Source organism: Cetorhinus maximus, chromosome 2 (genome assembly GCF_964194155.1).
Source record: "Cetorhinus maximus chromosome 2, sCetMax3.hap1.1, whole genome shotgun sequence".
Taxonomy (NCBI): Eukaryota; Metazoa; Chordata; class Chondrichthyes; order Lamniformes; family Cetorhinidae; genus Cetorhinus; species Cetorhinus maximus.
Genome location: NC_135880.1, coordinates 174312425 through 174330079, shown reverse-complemented (window position 1 = coordinate 174330079; position 17655 = coordinate 174312425). Strand labels below are relative to the sequence as shown.

General features: G+C 43.9%; 1 protein-coding gene across 1 annotated transcript in view; it reads right to left on the bottom strand.

The window, feature by feature from the left end:
* grin3a (glutamate receptor, ionotropic, N-methyl-D-aspartate 3A) overlaps window positions 1-17655 on the bottom strand; it is a 144944-nt gene that overhangs the window by 32795 nt on the left and 94494 nt on the right. The gene's annotated exons all lie outside the window — the stretch shown is intronic.

The window sequence follows — 17655 nt, the reverse complement described above, 5'->3', positions numbered from 1 at the left end:
GGCTCGCTCCTCCCTACCTCTAACTTCCTCCAGCTTACAACCATCTGAGATTTTTGCATTCCTCCAGTTCTGGCTCCCTGAGCATCCCCATTTTAGTTGTTCCATCACTGATCACCATGCCTTCAGTTGCTGGGGCCCTAAGCTCTGGAATTTTCTCACTCAAACCTCTCCACCTCTCTCCCCCCACTAAGATTCCCTTAAAAAACAACCTCTTTGACCAAGTATACGGTCACCTGTCCTTAAAACTCCTTATGTGGCTCACTGTCAAATTCCATTTGTTAATGTTCCTGTGAACTGTCTTAGGATGTGTTACTACATTTAAGGCATGATAGAAATGCAAGTTGTTGTTGTTATTAAATGCACTGTTACATGACTTCCTAACCATTGGGGAACATTTCTGATGTGGAGCAAAACCCATGGTTGCCTGAGGTGAAGGTTGCTGATCCTGTACAAAATTGCAGGGACAGGGCCATTAGCATGATTAATGGTGGCTTGACTATGCCTGTAAAGGCACATCGCCAGTGTTCACCCCCCGCTTGGGGCCTGGAACATTGGAGCAGTGTCACACAATACAAAAGTTGTCACTTCGGGCCTACAGAAACAGAGCAGCTCAATGCTACAACTTCAAAGAGGAAAGTCAGACTATCCCTTCTAAGTAATTTATTATCCCCTCCCCTCCTAGCCCTCCATCTCCGGCCGTAATGGCGGGTTTTCCCGCCGTATCATCCCATTCTCACCTCATTAATTATGCAGCCATAGGAAACACACCACCTTGCTGGCTGGCGGCGTCCGATTTGCCTACCACATCATTACCTCACTGCTTCCTCACACAGGGCGCCATATTTAAACTGCAGTCACACGCACACGCCTCAATGTCTGCAGCCCAGGTCTGCTCCAGTGAAGACATGGCCCCAAAAGCCAAGAAGAGTGCAGCCCCCATCCCCCAATTCTCTGACGCATCCCTGGGACAACCTCTGGACACTGTGGAGGTCTGTTGCGATGTTCTCTACTCCTGCTCTGGCCGCAGGAGGCCCATCAGTCTCACCACTCCAGCTTGGGAGGCGGCGTGGAGGTGGTCAATGTCAATGCTGCACACAAGAGGTCGGCCATCCATTGCAGAAAATAGATGAATGATCTCATCCGTGCTGCCAGGGTAAGGCAATTGTCTTATCACTCTAAACCATAAGACGTAGGAACAGAAGGAGGCTATCTGGCCCATCGAGTCTGCACCGCCATTCAATGAGATTATGGCTGATCTGATAATCCTTAACTCCATTTTCCTACCTTTTCCCCATAACCCTTGATTCCCTTACTGATTAAAAATCTGTCTATCTCAGCCTTGAATACACCTAACGACCCAGCCTCTACAGCCCTCTGCGGTAAAGCATTCCACAGATTCACTACACTCGGAGAAGAAATTCCTCCTCATCTCTGTTTTAAATGGGTGCCCCCTTACCGTGAGATCATTCCCTCTGTTCCTAGACTCTCCCTCAAGGGGAAACAACCTCTCAGCATCTACCCTATCAAGCCCCCTAAGAATCTTATGTTTCAATAAGGTCGCCCCTCATCCTTCTAAACTCCAATGAGTACAGACCCAATCTACTCAACCTCTCCTCATAAGGAAATCCCTCTATACCTGGGATCAATCAGGTGAACCTTCTCTGGGCTGCCTCCAATGCCAGTATATCTTTCCTTAGATAAGGGGACCAAAACTGTTCACAATATTCTAGGTGTGGTCTAACTAGTGCCTTGTACAGTTTTAGTAAGACTTCCCTATTTTTATACTCCATTCCCTTTGAAATATAGGCCAACATTCCATTTGCCTTCCCTATAACCTTCTGAATTTGTATGCTAGCTTTTTGGGGTTCACGCACGAGGACCCCCAAATCCCTCTGTGCTGCAGCTTTCTCCATTTAAATAATATTCAGCTCCTCTATTCTTCCTGCCAAAGTGCATAACCTCACATTTTTACACATTCTATTCCATCTGCCAAGTTTTTGCTCACTCATTTAACCTGTCTATATCCCTCTGTAGACTCTTTGTGTCATCCTCACCACTTGCCTTCCCACCTATTTTTATGTCATCCACAAACTTGGCGATAGTACATTCACTTCCCTCATCCATGTCATTAATATATATTGTAAATAACTGTGGCTCCAGCACTGATCCCTGTGGCATTCTACTAGTTACAGGTTGCCATTCTGAAAATGCCCCCCTTATCCCAACTCTGTCTTCTATTAGTTAGTCAATCCTCTATCCATGCTAATATACTACCCCCAACACCATGGGCTCTTACTAAGTAGCCTAATGTGCGATACCTTATCAAACACCTTTTTGGAAATCCAAATATATTACATCTATTGGTTCCCCTTTATCTATCCTGCTTGTTACCTCCTCTAAGAATTCTAATAAACTTGTCAGGCATGATTTCCCCTTCATGAAGAGATGCTGACTCTGCTTGATTTATGTTATGTATTTCTAAATGTTCTGCTGTTACATCCTTTATAATAGACACTTAACATTTTCCCAAAGACAGATGTTAAGCTAACTGGCCTATAGTTATCTGTCTTTTGTCTCCCTCCCTTTTTGAATACATTGGCAGTTTACCAATTTTCTGGGGCTTTTCCAGAATTAAGGGCAGAATCTTTGGGTCGGCATGCAGAGGTGGGCCCCACTCGCCGACGTGTAAAATGACGCGCGGTGATGTTGGGCGTGCCTCCTGACGTCACCGTGCGTCATTCAGATATTCAGTTCGGCAGGCATGCACCTGAGTCGGCTGCGCGCCCGCCGAACTGTCAAAGGCCTATTAAGGCCATTTAAAAACTAATTAAAGTAATTAATTGAGCTGCCCGTCCAACTTTAAGGTTGGTGGGCAGGCGAAGGGCCCAGGCAGCCTTCGCATTTATCATGAAACCTCATCCACGGGTGGGACGAGGTTTCATCAAGGGTTTATAAATTAAATAAACTTTTTTACTAAAGTTCATTGACATGTCCCAGCTCATGTGACACTGTCACATGAGGGAACATGTCTTAAAAATTTTCTTTTATCAAAATTAAAAAAAATCAAACTAATCTCCCTGAGGCAGCTTTGTGCCTCAAGGAGTTTCCTGCGCTCTTTCGTGCGCATGCCTCAATTGGCCCACCCGCGCAAAATGGTGGCACCCAGTCGATGGCGGGCGGCAATCAGCTGCACGCTCGCCCGTGCCTGTTGCCCCCAACCCCCTCGACGGGGAGAAAATGCACCCCTAAGGATTCTTGGAAGATTACTACCAGTGCATCCACTATCTCTGCAGCTACTTCCTTTAATATCCTAGGATGCAACCCACCGGGTCCAGGGGACTTATTGGCCTTTAGCCCCATTAGTTTCTCTAGTTCATTTTCTCTGATGATAGTTATTGTACGTATTTCCTCCCCCACTTTTGCCCCTTGATTATTTAGTATTTTTTGAATGCTATTAGTGTCTTCTACCATGAAGGCTGATGCAAAGTATTTATTCAACTCCTGTGTGAGAATAAACTCACACTCACAAGGCCATCACACATTCACTGGCATCTCACTCACTGCCAGCTCAAGGGACATTGCCACACATTCTCACACCCACCCTCAGATCTCCATCTGACCTCATCTCCTCTGGAGACTGTCTCCTCAGCCCTCACCATCTTGAGGCCACTTGCACAGATCAACATGTGCCCCCACACGCACCCTGGGATACCCCGCTTCCCTAGTACAGCCCTCAACCTGCAGCTTCTCCCCTTGCCTGAGGCCACTTCTGCCCCCGTCCCTAGGCAAGCCCTAGCCCTACAGCTGTTGAAAAGCCACCCCTGCCTTATGGCTGGTCTGGTAGGTAGAGACCTGCCTGTGAGCCCCCCCTAAAAATGATGTGGCACTGCCTGCACAGCCTGGCACTGATGACCACGAGTGTTGCCTGAAGCAAGGTGGGCAAAGAAACCTTGAAGTCCCGAGTGAAGTGCAGCTCACCAGGTACACATCACTTATGTACAGATGTGAAACACGTTGGCGTGATGCGCCGGATGATCCAGCATTGGGGGTGGGGGGATGATTCCGGCTAGCTGGGCTTATAATGAGATGCTAAATTATTGAAATTCGGTTCCCGATGTGCAGTGGTGGGGAACATGGCCGCCATTGACGGTGGAGTGGACAATCGCAAACTGGTTTCACGATAGTGTGAAACTGATTTTTGGCCTTCTTGTCATATTGTTTCCCCCCCCCACCCGCCATGACAACCAACGCCAACGTGGCCAGAAAGTTCTGGCCATAGGGTCTTTCCAGAAAAGAAAGAAACTTAGCCATGACAGCCTGTATGGAACTGCGGTTTGTAGAGAATTCAAAATGGGTAGGCTTAGTTCAGAACATGAGATAAATTTAAAAATAAATGTTTTGAAATATAATGAAAATTAGGTAAATCTGAGCCTCTAAGTAATTAGCCATGGTCCACAAAGGACCATAGTTAGGGTCGCCAACTGTGATTGAATGTATTCTTGGAGGTTTCATCACATGACTTGCCCCCACGCTCCAGCCATTAGTTGGCCAACATATCCATCGTTCTAATGTACTGCCCTCCTAAGCCAACTGGAAAGCAAAAAGACTCATTACCCAATTGGATGTTGCTTGACTGTCAGCCAAAAAGCCTTTTTTCCCCCATTTTCAATATTTTTGTATCTGGTAAACAGAAATGTTAAAAGAAAATGACAAAAAAATTTTTTAAAAAAAATGTCCCTATGATATTTCTCAAGGGTTACACATATCAGTGTCCTGGAAATTGATCTTCAATCCCTGGAGGCCCCAGGCCAATCCTGGAGGGTTGGCAAGTCTAACCATAGCCCTTGGAAAATCATTATCTCAGCAGTTAGACATTAATAATCCACACAATATTTTATTCAGTCAAGTAATGAGTTGTATAAACTTTATATACAACAATACATACAATATGTAAGAAAATGTACAATGGCTGATACAACATTTCTACCTTCTAGTGGAGAAACTCAGAGGGTCAGAGGATTAGGTAGAGCTACCACTGTATAGCTCCAATGCTCTTATAATGCGCTGTCTGAGAATGGGGCTCCTTGTTAGGAGTGCAGGGACACAGAATAAGTCCTATGAAGTCTATGATAAAAACATCTCATTGTATGCTGCACATGCACTCCATAAAAATATTAAGGCGGCATGAGGAAAGAAATAACTTGCATTTATATAGCAAGATCTGGCCAATATCCAGGCTTGGGCTGACAAGTGGCCAGTAGCATTCGTGCCATACAAGTGCCAGGCAAAGACCATCTGCAACAAGAGAGAATCTAACCATTACCCCTTGACATTCAATGGCATTACCGTCATTGAATCCCCCACTATCAACATGCATTGACCAGAAAGATACTGTGGCTACAAGAGCAGGTCAGAGACTAGGTATCCTGCGGCGAGTAACTCACCACCTGACTCCCAAAGCCTGACCATCCACAAGGCACAAGGCAGGAGTGTGATGGAATACTCTCCGCTTGACTGGATGAGTGTAGCTTCAACAACACCAAGAAGCTTGATACAATCTGGGACAAAGCAGCCCGCTTGATTGGCACCATCCACAAACATTCACTCCCTCCACCACTGACACATAGTAGCAGCAGTGTGTACCATCTACAAGATGTACTGCAGGAACTCGCCAAGCCTCTTTTGATGGCACCTTCCAAACCCACAACCATTACCAACTAGAAGGACAAGGACAGCAGAAGCAGTTCCCCTCCAAGCCACTCACCATCCTGACTTGGAAATATGTCGCTGTTCCTTCACTGTTGCTGGGCCAAAAATCCTGGAACTTCCTCCCTAACAGCACTGTGGTGTACCTACAGCACATGCACTGCAGCAGTTCAAGGAGGCAGCTCACCACCACCTTCTCAAGGGCAATTAGGGATGGGCAATAAATGCTGGCCTTGCCAGCGGCACCCACATCCCATAAATGAATTAAAAAACAGCAAAAAAAAAACACCTTTCATGTCCTCTGGTCAACCCAAAGTGCTTCAAAGCCATTTTTTTTTGGAGTACAGTCATCAGATTTAAATGCTGTCAATGGGGTGGAAAGACTTTCATGATCTCAGGGTAACTTGAAGCTCTTTGTTCAATTAAGTACTTTTGAACTGCAGTCACCATTAGAAATACTGCAGCACATTTGCACACAGCAAGCTCCCACAAGAGCAACATGATAATGACCAGTAAATCCGTTCTTTTTTCAGTCATGTTGATTGAGGGATAAATGTTGGTCAGGGCTCCAGGGATAACTCCCCAGCTTTTCTTCAAAATAGTAGCATGGGATCTTTGAGGTCCACCTGAGATGGCAGACAGGGATTCGGTTTAAAGTCTTAAGCAATGAATGGAACCACTGACAGCACAATACTCCCTCAATACTAAACTGGGAGTGTCTGCCCAGATTTTTGTCTCTGGAGTGGGACTTGAACCCCTACCCCTGAGTCATGATTGCTCTCAGCGCCAAATCTCTGAGCTTGCAGAGAATGATCCTCCCTCTTTTAAGTTGCAATTGGGTCTGCGGAAGGGAAAAGCTATCTTAATTTGATTTAAAATAAAGGAGTATTTTTCTAAATGGATCAAGAGTTGCTCTCAAACTCCAACCCCCTTTGAGTTAAGCGGTGCCTTAGATTATGGCTAACATCTTTTTGGATGCTGTAAGAACTGGTTTCAACCGGCTGCACGGGGAGATTACAGCTTTGTATCCTAATATGCAAGTTAACCAGCAAGTTAGGGACACAGGAACTTTGCAGTCCAGGAAATCCCATTTACCTGACTGGTTCAATGATCAATGGAGGTTACGCAGTTTACTACCTCTGAGAAGCCTGACTTGGAGACTCCTAAGCAAGGCTTTGCCACACGTCAAAGTTTGGGTTGAATTGCTGAAAACATGTTTTTTTTAAAACACAAAATGGAAGCATTAAAACTAATTTAAGATATTCTGCAGGTTGTACAAATGGGGAGAAGAAAATTGAGCAAAGTTTGGACTATTGTGCTCTTTAATTATTGGTTTCATTGTTCAATGTTTACTTGGGTTGTAATGCTCTGTGTGTGTGTAATTAATTCACATTCCAAAATGCAGTATGAGCAATAATGCAAAACGTTTCCGCCATTTCTGCGATGGAGAATGTTAATAGCGCTAGACCACAAAAGCACACATTTCCATTCCTAATTTCTCGAGGTTGGGGGGGGCTGGAGGGGGGCCTAACAATGTCACTTGTACTTTTATACTGAAAATTCTCCCCCAGTGCTTCCTTCTCTTTTAACAAAATAATATCCAGCCTCCAAACGGAACGTTTCCTGTCTGGAAAAACAGCAGCTTGTGAGCAAGGTGATAATCTATTAAGTGATTTTGTCACATGCATTCTATAACAAATCGCTGATTTTTTTAAATAAAAGGACAAGCCAAAATTTATCCCCTACAGTATGTCTTTCATGCATGTTTGAGTGCAAAATTAATTTGTATGAGTTAACTACCTGTAGTCAAAACTGGTTCAGGAAAATTAAGTAAAATAGTTGTTGCTGCAGGCTCGGCAGTCTGAGGTGATTAACAAAAACCTTCATCAATCTTCATGCTTGGACCATCTGCTGTTACTAACATTAACCACGACGTTGTTGGGGAATTTGCTATTTCACACTGCAGAACTAAGCCCTCCTTGGAATTCACATGTAATCACTGAACATTTTGATTATGTGCGGAATTCGAGAAGGGACTAGTAGAAATAACATTCTCCGTGTTTAAACGAGCTGATCTCTACTGACAATGCCCCCAGGTAACCTGGGTTTGACCTACAGAGTTCATCACTGTCCCATTTTGACTAGGGACTGCACCACATCCGTGCCTGGGCGCAGAGAATAGCAGAAAATTCCAAAGGTCTCCTGCCTGCCCTCAGGCTTTGCCTCCTCTGTAAACATGAACTCATCCTAACCTCCTGCTGCCAGTATCTTAACTCACACAAAGTCCTGTTCACCACAGCCCCCCGCCCCTCACCCAGCCCCGTATTTGCTGACCTATATTCGCTCCAGGTCTGGCAACATCTTGATTTTTAAAAAAAAACCTTGTTTCCATGACCTCGGCCTTCCCTGTCATTGTAGCCTTCTGCAGTCTCACAGCTCTGAGATCTCTCCAATTCAGGCCTCTTGAGCATCACCAATTTTCTCTGTTGTACCAGTGGCAGCCATGCCTTCAGCTGCCTGGGCCCTGAGCTCTGGAATCCCCTCCCTAAACTTCTCCATTTCTCTTTCCTTCTTTAGGATGGTTCTTAAAACTTATCTCTTGAATCAAGCTTTTAGTCACCTGTTGCAATAGCTCCTTATGTGGCACAGTGTCCAAATTTGTTTGACAATGCTCCTGCGAAGCACCTTGGGAGCATTTCACTGCATTAGAAGTGCTACGTAAATGCACGTCTTTTTGTGTATTCTATTGGGTAATTATTTTTGATTAAAACAAATAAAGATTTCACACCAAAGCAGTAAATAACATCATTGCTTACACCCAATTCCACACTATCTCCATAATGTTCCATAACCCCCCAAAAATAGACCCTTATTAAAGGACTGCTCACTGACTGTTACTCAACTTTATTACAGATCTTACCTGTTTAGTACAGGTGGGATTGTGACAAACTGTGCTGACTTCTCACCTCCAAAAACTGAGTTGCAATTAGAAGACTGCGTTTGAGAGAGAAAATGTCATTTGTCCAATAAAAATATCTTTGAAGGACATCAAAATTAATTCCCATAATTAATATGCCACAACTTCCCAATCGCAAGTCCTGCCCAATTCCCTATCTGGTATTGGGCTCAGTAGAATTAAGCTGTAGCCCATCTGAATGAAGCATTGAATGACATAGGTGCATTGTCTCTGGGAGCTGTAGGCCGTCATGTGTCATGTACAGAGTGAGACTGCTGCATTTTGGGATGCCCATATTTAGGCGAACCTCTTCATTTCGGCAATGTCCACAAACACAGTGCCGACACAGGAAGATACAACAGAGCTCAAATTCTAGGGTCTAGAAAAAACAAGCAGAACGTGGATGGAAATCTCTTGTGAACCATACAATGGTTGACTTTATGGGTAAGGTAATTTTGAGAACTATTTAATATTTTATCTATTTTTTAACATTATTAATAATGACTTCTGAGTGGACTTTGTGGGAAAACAAGATGGCCACCATATGCAGCTGTACAATAGTTGGTCAGGCATTTGATTGGTTGGTTTTGTGGTAGATATCGGTTCTGATTGGTAGCTTTGTAAAGAAAGTGAGTGATTTGATTGGTTGGTTCTTGGTTCTAATTGGTAGCTTTGTAGAAAAAGCGAGTGATTAGGTTGGTTGGTTTGCAGTTAATGCTGGTTCTAATTGGTAGCTTTGTAGAGAAAGCAAGCGATTTGATTGGTTGGTTTTGTGGCTGTTGCTGGTTCTAATTGGTAGCTTTGTAGAGAATGTGAGTGATTTGGTTGGTTCTGTGGTAGGTGCTGGTTCAGATTACTACCTTTTGATGGAAAAAAAATGAGTGATCAGATTGGTTGGTTTTGTGTGACTTGCCGTTTTTTTTGTAGTCGGTAGCTTACCCTACAAGCCCACACAGCAGTTCTGCAAATCAGTGTGGCCAACTTTCCAGATGATACTTAACTGAGTCAACCTGGAGAAGTGATGGACAGCACAATGGGCTCATTTCCAGTGCTATACACGTGGCACACACTACACGAACAACTTATAAATGGTCATGTCAACTGAGCTCCATGAGGTCAATTGAAGTGTGCTCAATATTGTTGAGGCCCCAGTGATGACTGCTGTGCAAGCAGAGCTTAAATGGAAATCATCATAGTTTTCCAATGGTGTTTATCCACACAAGAGAAATACTGATGTAACGACTGACACTTTTGCTAAACACTTTCTCTTCAGCACCTCTCTGAACTCTCTCACTATCCAAAATGACAAGCCACGCCTGTAGTTGGAATAAAGTCTGCCAGTTATTATTAGCACAATTTGAGTTTTTAATTAAATTTAGTTAAGTCACTTCTTTTTGACTAATCAGAGGGAGAATAATAACTTTTCCTTTTGTGCACCCTATTATAGAAGTTCTAAATCAGTATTACATTAAACTTTGTGTTATCTGGCACTCTACCAACCAGAATTCTCGACTAACTGGAATTTCTGATGTTCCCCGAATATGAGTTGCCACTTTACCAACAGGAAGCAATTACAGTTATCCAGAACCCGTAAGTGCACATTGTATTATTTTATACTTTATGTTTTAATGTACCGTTGAAGATTAGAAGTAAAAAGAAAAAGAAAAGTGTTCTTTTCTTCCTGAGTACTTGCATTTAATTCATGCTACAAGAATTGCGCTGTAATCCATTAACAGAACTCTCCGTTAACCGGCATTTTTAATGAGCTGGCACCACCCATTCCTCATGCATGACAGATAATAAAGACTTTACTGTATTACTGCAACACAGAATACATGTCTGTACTGAAATCCTCAAGGATTCCATCTCATCTCAGTGCCAGTATTAGACTCAAGACTTCCTTTTGCGATATCTGTAGGCAAGAGAAAAAATGAAGAGGGACAGCACACAGGAAACCCCAAACCTCCTAGTTCAAGGATCAAGAGGAGGAAGATAGTAAAGAGTTTATGGAGTAGAATGTGATTTAAATTGATAAAAGCAACTATATTATTACTTTTTCCTTGTCCATTCGCTCATAGTGCCTTGATCGCATCTTTTAGGAGGAAGACACTAATCTGACTAATTAAACACCAGAACAATGGCCCAGAAATGTGTCTGGGTTAATAATGAGACCATTGTCTCCCACACCAAAATTAGATCATGCATTGTTCATCCCTAAATCACAAAACACTAATCTCCCACACTCCCATGTCTTTTGGCAAGAGAATTTCCTCAAGGTTTGACCAAGCATGTGGAAGTGATGGATTCACAGTGGCTTAGTGGTTTCATCAGTGGGTATCTGAGCAGGAAGATCCTAGGTTCAATTTGTAGTCCCAGCTCATTGACAAAGCTCATGCACAAGTGGTGATCACTTCATTAGAGGTAATGGAGAGCATCTGTTGAACTGTACTACATTGAGGGATTAAACAACTTGAGGAGATGACTAGAATTAGATGAGAAGTACAGATACAACATTTTGCATTTATATAGCACCTTTACCCTAGACTATCCCAAGGCCCTTCACAAGACCACGATCAAAAGAAATTTGAAATTGAGCCACATATTAGGACAAATGACTAAAAGCTTGGTTTTAAGGAGCATCTTAAAGGAAGAGAGAGACATAGGCCAGGATTTTCTGGCCCCATTGTGGTGGGGCCCGCTGTGGGAAATTCAGCGGCCCAGCCAAAAGTCCACTCACTTTCAGTGGGACTGGACAATCCCGGCGGCGGGCAGTGGCGGAAAATCCCACCTGTAGAGAGGCAGAAAGGCTTAGAAAGGGAATTCCGGAGCTTAGGGCCTGGGTAACTGAAGGCATGGCCGCCAATGGTGGAGCGATTAAAATCAGGGATGGTGCATGAGGCCAGAAATGGAGGAGCACAAAGATTTCTGAGGGTTGTAGGGCTGGCAGAGGTTTCAGAGACAGGAAGGGACGATGCCGTGAAGGGACTTAAACAAGCTTGCGCATTTTAAAATTGAGGCATTGTTGAATCTGTTGTCTAGATTAGTTCCTGGAATGAGAGGGTTTTCCTATGATGTGAGGCTGAGTAAATTGGGTCTATATTCTCTGGAGTTTGTAAGAATGAGAGGTGATCTCATTGAAACATACAAAATTCTGAAGGGGCTTGACATGGTTGACTGGGGCATCTGGGGTCCCAAGCTCAGGATAAAAGGCCAATCATTTAGGACTGAGCTGAGGAAAAATTTCTTCAGAGGGTTTTGAATCTTTGGAATTGTCTACTCTAGAGGGTTGTGGATGTGCCATCTTTGACTATATTTAAGCCTGAGATAGATTTTTGGTCTCTCGAGGAATCAAGGGATATGGGGAACCGATGGGAGTTGAGGCAGAAGATCAGCCATGATCGTACTGAATAGTGGAGCAGACTCAATGGGTTGTATGGTCTACTCCTGCTCCCATTTCTTTTCAGTCCAGAGAGGGACCTTGTGTAGAGTGAGGCGAAATCACCTGACTGCTCACAGTGCAAATTTTGTAAAAGGGAAGTGGTCATAGGTCTAATTTATGGATTGACTGCTCTTGTGGATTGTAGAAGACCACAGCTGCTGGGGGTATCAATCTTTACAGCAGAATTAAGCAGCCAACTCCTTTATAATTCGAACAATTCTCCAATTCAAATAAATAATGAAACTTCTTCAACAATAAATTTCAACCTGAAAGGCTAGTCAGCAGCAATGTTTTTCCCGAGCAAGGCAGTTTGTTCTTCCAGAGGATTTTATTGCTGCCAGATAATGGTATAAATACAAGCCAGTCGAAGACCCCATCTGTTTCTTGATGTACTTATAATTTGTTACTCTGTTGACTTTAGTCAATGTGTGATAAAGAACAATATTTTCACTCTTATAACATAAGTGATATTTGTGCCAGTGCTATTATGTTGAGAACCAGCACTGGAGAAAATAATATTTGTGTTGTGATTTTTGGAAATTATACACAGTTTGCACATGTTCCATGTATTCCCGCATAGCTATCAACAGTGGGATATTTTCAGTGACCAGAATCAATACATCACTGAATATACAAAAAGAGTTAATAACTATTCATGCACAGCGCAGGAGAGGAGTTGGAGTTTCTACTTTTAGTTTTTAATTGGTTTTGTTTCATGTTGAATATGAAAGGTTTCTAAGGGGCAGAGCAATGAATAGAGTGATGTACGGTGTTGGGTGTAGTTCAGTAGGACTTATGTAGGTATTTGTAGTCTTAGGTGGTTCAACAGTAAGTATTTATAAACTACTAAAAACTATATACATAGCTACAGTAAAGGTCCAAGCTAGGAGCTGTCTCCATACTTGCTTCTACACACAGCTCTGTCCAACACCACACTGACCCTTAGGTACGGGTCATTTGCTCTCCAACATCACTGTGTGGGCGGTACTGTACTCAGTCCCACATTAACCCTTCATGTGTCAGACCCATATACTACAGACACTGTTACCAATTATATCAATGTTACATGTACAATTGAGGCAATTGGATATAGTGCTGTATGCACTCATATACACCAGGAAATACCTACATTCATATTCTCACTTATCGGCTTTCATTCTTGTGTACAGATTTTTTGTCTTATAATATTCGTAACTCACTGTTTAGATTTGCATTACTTCTCTCTTAACCTTGCCTTCCCTCTTGGTCTATTTAGTTTTCTTTTTTACTGGGCTTGTTCTGCTTCACAATTTTCCCTTTTGCACCCCATTTGCTTCTTTTACTTTCTCCTGCTCCCTGACCTCTCTGCAGACTGAGAGAATTGTAGTTTATTCCACATAGCTAAGTCAATCTATATATCCACAAAACAGCGATTTAAAACGTGCAAAGATACTGAGAGAGTAAGCAGGGTTACTTATTCTGAGCCAAAGACCATCTTCTTCTGGGGAAGGGAAATCTGCTGAACGTAGGTCACGAGGGTGAGGAAAGCAAAGACAAGTTGACGTCACATCATATGAATTTCTTACAGAAGATGGAGAGATATTGAGGAGAGCCTTGTAATCTAAGATGTGATAGAACTGCATATGTCATTGTCAGTGTAGTGCTGCCACAGTTGGAAAATGGAGTAGACTCTTCAAGCCTAGGGCACATCTAGGAGAAGCAGCTAGGCTGCTCTACGGGCAGACAATTAGCCTGCCTGATTTTCCAACAAAGACTCCATCCATGAAATGCTTAAAGAGAAAAATCTTCCCCTCATCTCAACAGGCACACAGACATGATGAGAGGGGAAAAATAGGAAACAGAGAGTAATGGTCAATGGATATTTTTTGGGCTGGAGGAAGGTTTGTAGTGGAGTTCCCCAGGGGTCGGTATGGGGACGCTTGCTTTTTCTGATATATATCAATGATCTAGATCTTGGTGTGCAGGGGTACGGGGAAAAGGCAAGGCGCTGGGTCATAATACTCATCTGAAGAGCCGGTGCAGACACGATGGGCCGAATGGCCTCCTTCTGTGCCGTTAAATTTCTGTGATTCTGTGATAATCAGCATCCAGGGAACCGTATACCAATTCCAAGAAAGATAATGAATCCAGATCATAGGGAATTGCAATGGGATCGAAATGGCCACTGAACGTCAGCTTGCCTGAAAGGCTTGGGTGCTAGTCTGAGGAATGATTTATTGAAACATGTATTTATTGATTTCTGGCGTAATGAGTTAGAGTTTCTACTTTGGACACAATTGGTGATCCAGGAATTAAAAGTGCCCAAAATTGCACTAGTTTTGCGAAGTTTCTCTTTTCTCTGTTTCCACCCAAACTCAATTTCATATCACAAAATATAAGATCTACTGTGAACCAACGCATTGGGCACAGGGGTTCGGAATGTATTTTTTCGGAATGTTTGTTTTAAAAATATTCCTTGATTTGAGTAATAACTTGATTCAGCTTAATTCAGCTGTAAATGGATTTATCACAGAAAATAAACATTTTAACTAATGTGCAGACCACCACTTGTGAGTAACCCAATTTTAAATAACTCAAAATGACTTCAATAAACCATTCAGAACCATGTGCTTTTTATATTGGGGTATACTAATCAGTTTTAGTAATTTAAAAAATATATATATGCAATAAGCTTTTGAAACGTGTCTGTAAGTGTCCTTTTGCCCAAGAAGGCAGATTAGTTTTAGGAGTCTCCCCAAAGGCCCAGAAATGGACACAATTATTAGAAATGTGTCATGCGATTCCTTCGATCTGGTGGCTTGGCCAGTTTTGTGGTTGGGCCCATGCTTTTCAAACTAGAACGATGGATTGCAGAAATGCCATTAGTGCTGGGCATAACTTACGCTTGAAATTCCGCGATCTTTTGCATTGTCTTGGCCAAATTGTGCCACAAACTGAGCAAGAATTGCGGGCCAATATATCTTGGTAATGATTAGAAATTCATCTTAGGCAGAGGGATTTAATCCAGTCATGCTGAACTGCAAAATGAAACATTAACAAATGAAGGAGGTGGCAGGTGAATTGCTGTACTGAAACAACTAGCATAAGTACAGATTTATAGAATAGTACCATCTTTATACAGTACTTGCATATTATCTATGTAGACCACCCACTATTGTCACATCACCTTGCAGAACAAGGATAATCTTGGGCTCCTGTCTACTATCAACCACCTCCTTCAACCCAACTCTCCCTCTTTCACCCTCACTTCTAACAATAAGCATGAGGAGCTCATAATTGACTCTGGCACCAAGATAGAGACAATCTGTTAAGCTGCCTCTTCTCCATCAGGGATTGTGCCATTGCACCAGGGTTTCCACAAATCTTCCACTAAAGTTATGGTGGACAATCAGGAGAATCCCCGCAGAGATCCAACCCTTGTATGATTTGTTTGCTTGCAGTTAGATAACTGATTTGTCACAGCCACAGTCTACATAATACAATGACAATTCATTTTACTAAGCCGTGCAGCACTCGTTGCATGTATGTATATGAACATAAGTGCATACACATGTACACATACTGTCTTGTCACATGTGCTCCTTGTGTGTGTCTTGCATTTCTCTAGGCTGATTATGGGTGTCCCATGTACTTACTGTTACAGTTTGCGGAGGTCGTGGGGGGGGGGGGGTGGTAGGGGGGAGTGGGTGGGGGGGGGGGGGGGGGGGCACAGGTGGTAGGGGGTGTGCTGGGGGGAGGGGGTGTAAATGACTCTCACTGAACTACCAAAACCGCCTGCAAAACTAACAACCGGCGAGCTTCTGTCCTCACTGTCCCGGAGCGTACTTACACTTTCCCTGCTCTCCAGGTATTTTTTTTTAATGGGATTGAACAGAGAGTACCCTTCATTTCACGCACCACCGCCCCCCACCCCATAACCCTGGTATTGTCACTAGCTTTGGAAGACTAACTCCAGACTAGTCCCTGATCTAGAATGTAACTTACCCAGAGAAAGGGGCTTTGGACCTGAAACGTCGACTGACTGACTTCTGTTTCTTTAAAGGTGCTGCCTGATGCGCTGAATACCTCCGGATTTTCCTGTTGCTGTTCTCAAATTTCTAGATTTTAATTATCCGCAGTAATTTGCTTTTTGTTTATATTCCAACTTCCCATGTCATGGACAAGACGACAAATAACTCCTAGGCTCATAGATGTTTACAGCACAAAAGGAGGCCATTCGGCCCATCGTGTCCACGCTGGTCAACGAAGGTCTGACTACACTAATCCCATTTTCCAGTGATTGGCCCATAGCCCTCCTGAATGAAATCCTGCAACCGACTTCGCTTCTACTTGAAAGAATGTGCACTAGAGCCTGTAATTCCCATATAGCAAAGGACTGAATTACAGTTATCAGGAAAGATTGAAAGGCCAGGGCTCTTTTCACCACAAAATAAAAGACAGAGTGACCTGAGAATTATGAAGGGGTTTGACAGGGTAGACAGAGAAATTATGTTTCCTTGTCTGGTGGAGTCCAAAACTAGGTTACAGTTACAGGGTGGAATTTTCCCAAGTGCGGTAGTGGGTGGGTAAAATGGAGCCCTACCCGCTGACAGAAATGGCAGGTTTTCACACCATATCTTCCCCAGCCCGCCTCATTATTTATGCATTCCCGGGAAACACGCCATTTCCATGGTGGGTGGGCTCTCATTCGCCCGCTCGCCATCACCCCGCTGTTGCATCACGCCGGCTGCCATCTTTAAAAGGCAGCCGCCAGCAAAGTGCTCATCACCACCAGCTCATCACCGCTGCCTGGGAGACATGACCAGCAAAGGGAAAAAGACTGCAGCCCCCCCGCTTCAACGAGGGGTCCCTCAAGTGACTGCTGGATGCCGTGGAGGCCCGCCAGGATGTGCTCCAACCCCGCTCTGGCCGCAGGATTGGTAGCAATGTCACCAACCCGGCTTGGGAGGCAGTGGCAATGGTGGTCAGCGCAAACGCCCTGCAGAGGAGGACAGCCACCCAGTGCCGGAAAAGGATGAATGATCTCCCCCGTTCCACCAGAGTAAGTCGCTCTTCTCATCACTCCCAACTCATACACTCACAAACCCATCACACATCCACAGGGCCCTCACTCACTGCTAGTTCAGGGACATCACCATTCACTCTTTCACAGTCACCCCCAATGTCCTCATCCCATCCGTGGGACCACTCACCACCCACACATGCCAGGCATACTTATCATCTGGCCTGGCAGGCATCCTGCTTACACTCTCTCCATCTCTATTCATGCAGGACAAACTTGCACACAACAGGGAGAGGTTGTAGACTGGTGGTGGAATGCCCAAAATCAAGGTCCTCACGGACTTTGAAAACAGAGCCATCTAGCTGGCCGGTGAGGATCTGGACCGTTCCTGTACTGACAGTGAGGTTGACGCAGCTCTACCAAGTGAAGGTCCAGCAGTGCAACATCCAGCAGATAACCATACTGTGAGTGATGTGTCCTGTTTCACAGGCCACTGCCATGCACTAATTATCTCCCCTTGTTTTCACAGGCACATCTGGGGGGGAAACAGCC